Here is a 3,591-nt window from a genome sequence, read left to right on the forward strand (position 1 = left end):
TAACCCTTTTTATTCTACTCTACACTCATCCTTAATAGGGCCTTTATCACCTCTTCCTATTTTGTTTCATCTTTTCCTAGTAGAACCCATGCTAGTGCTCTCAATAAAGAACCCAATGGTGCACTCTAACCTTGATTTTATTGTCATTTACTTTTTTATTTAGTGTCTCCCTTCTCTTTCCATAACTTGTCTCTATATTGACTCCTCTCTATTTGGGTTGTCCATCTTTCCTTTCCTCTCTAGGTCAATTTCTTTAGTTTCTCTTGAATTCTTCTTATCTCCTTTGGTCATAGATGCTTTTGAATTGGGATTGCATTACACCTATATTGTTTCTTATGTTAGTTATCTAGTTTTTTTCCTTACAATTTCACATGTTTTTATATGTCTCTCTTGACCTCTTACCCCCTTCCTTTTCCCATCACCTTGATGTCTAACCCCCTATAATAGGGTAGACATCAATAGGATAGATTTGTGGTTTATCATACCTATTTAATCACCTTCGTTTTTCATCCTGATTTGGATAAAATTCAAATTTGAAATTAAATTTACCAGTAAATTTGAATACAACCTAATTAGAGTCCAAACAATAAAAACTTTGCTAGCAATAAATATGAGGGATGAATACCTGTATTCTATACCCTAAGTATTTCTTGTGTTGTGGTCTTCTTACCCCAAACTCAATCCTATCAAGACAAACAAGGAATTCTATATTAACCTAAGAATAGTTGTATTAAAATAATAATATCATAATCAAGATACAAGATAAAATCTCAATATTGTTTTGTATACATTATGTCAAAGTATACAGTGCATTCCTTGTATCTCATTTTACTCACATATATTCTCCTTATGTTATTCATCGTTACTACTAGTGTAATTCACCCCCCTGATTCATCTTTTCTTTTTGTTCATCAAAGGAATATATTGATCTAGTTTAGTCTACTTTATTATGATTTGGTGGTATTATGTTATGTACTAACCCTATTTCATGAATGTATTGGATATGATGATGGATCTATATTTGATGATTTATATGTGGTCATTATTCATGATGAATCATATGGCTTATAGGATTTTTATGACATTTAAATTATGCTAATCCTATTCTATGATAATTGAGTTGATGCTATGATTTTTGTGATTGTCTTCTAGTGTCTTTGTAATTAGAGACAATGTCATACCACTCATTACAAGAATGATATGACATTGTGATTCTCTATCACTTGCCTAATCATTTATGATGTATGTGTTGTATATATATATATTGTATGGTGTTCAGTGGTGGATGCAAGATTACAGGTACCAGAGATTGACTCCACCTAGTCTCATAGGTTTGAGCGTGTCTTTATCCCAATGGCAAGTTGTCGAAGATGGCATTTGTTTCCCTCTCATACTCTAGGCTTAAGTTGATACCCTTGTTAATTAGTGTCTTGGCTTGACTCATTGGTCTATGTTGTGTGGTATGTTGTTCAACCTTATGTTGAGTCGCCTTGTGAGTTTGCGATTATTTTTTAATTAATAATTAATAAGTTTATATAGGCTATAAATATTAAATTAAATCAATGGATGACATTAATATTTAATTAATGTGAGATTATTATTATCGGAAAATTATTATTCATTAATGTTTATTTTCTGGATTTATATTTTATTGGCTATTTGGAATTATGAAAATTAATTAGTCAAATTACTACATATAGCCCATTGATGTAAATTATTAAATAATAGTTAGTATGAATACAATATGTGTGTGTGTGTGTGTCTGTATATGTATATATACATATACATATATTTATATGTATGTATAAATATATATATATTTATATGTATATATGTATATATACATATACATACATATACATATATACACACATATACACACATATACATATATGTATAGATATACATATGTATATGTATATGTATATACATATATATATATATGTGTATATACATATGTATATGTGTATACATATATATATATATATGTATATATACATATACATATATATATATGTATACACATATACATATGTATATACATATACATATACATATATTGATGTAGCTTAGTCTACTTTATGATGATTTGGTGTTATCATGTTATATATATATATATATATATATATATATTGAGAATTAATATATATGTATCATGGTACATATATACATACAAATATATATACATATACGCATACACACACACACATATATGTATATGTAGATGTAGATGTATATGTATATGTATATATATGTATATATACATATACAAGGGCCCCTACCCAATTTAGTTGGGGCTGATTAATTAACCATTCCTTCCCTACGTTTATAGGTGGGAGGACTCCCTCACTCATTGGATGAGGGACAAGGGCTTTCCTTCATCTTCTGTGTGTGTGTGTCAACTTGAATTTCATTAGAATACTACCTGCAACATGTTAGTTTCACAAAATACAAAGGAAATGCTACAGGAAATCCAAAATCAATCAATGAAACTACATGAAATAGATATAAAATAAAAACATTATTTTTACCTTCATGATTTAAGTCTCATTGTGTCCTAACTCCACAGCTCTTGGTTCCAGATGAGGTGCTCTCAAACATGTAGTGATAGCTTCCAAGTTGGCATATGAAGAATGGATTGATAGTTAACTGACACTATGATATGCATATGCAAATGATTTAAGCTAAGTGATTATGCTAAATGCTAAATTGCTCCAAGATAAAAACTAATAGATGCATATGTTTTTCAAATTCTTAACTTGAAAATGAACTTGAAGACTAACTCTTTCTCAACACAAACTCCTACATTTATAGACTTTTGAGAGGATAAGGTGATGTGGCCTAGATCAATGGTCATGATCAAATATGTAGATTTGGATGGCTGTGAGAAAAGGTGAAGGTTGAGAGAAAGGGGGAAGGAGAAGACAAGTGTCACTCATCTCACCTTGACTAGGTTATTGACCGAGGGAATCTGGGGATTGTTGGAGAAGATATAGACATGAGAGAATAAGTGGACTCAAGTCCTTCCTAAGATATAGGGATGTTGGAGAAAATATAGAAGAAGGTTAAGAAATATGTGTACGTACACATTATTTCATTTAATTTGGAATTTGAAGATGAATGATGAATTAATATTTCAGAAATATTAATATCTTTAGTCACATGATGGATGCATTGGCAAAGGAATGATGAAGTGGAGATGGAAGGTGAGTTGTAAAAGGGATTAAGTAATTAAGAAATTATTTAATATTTGAGACTATAGGATAGAGGAATATGTTGACAATGTACACTCATTGTATTCATATGTTGTCATTGATGGAAACACAATTCTATAGAAGGCATATACTGGTAGATACCGGCATTGGAGGCATACACCGATAGACACTGACATAGGAGTATTCAAGGTCATAACAGGCACCAACACCGACATCTAGCACTTTTGTGAAGCCGACATAAGTTTGAGATCAGAAAAGTTTTATTTAATCATTTTGTAATTATTGTATAAGGCTCACATTGAATATATTTTATAATGTATTGTAAGACGACATAAGACATATTGTTTGTAAAAGGTATATAAGTTAGTTTATTAGG

Source organism: Cryptomeria japonica, chromosome 4 (genome assembly GCF_030272615.1).
Source record: "Cryptomeria japonica chromosome 4, Sugi_1.0, whole genome shotgun sequence".
NCBI lineage: Eukaryota > Viridiplantae > Streptophyta > Pinopsida > Cupressales > Cupressaceae > Cryptomeria > Cryptomeria japonica.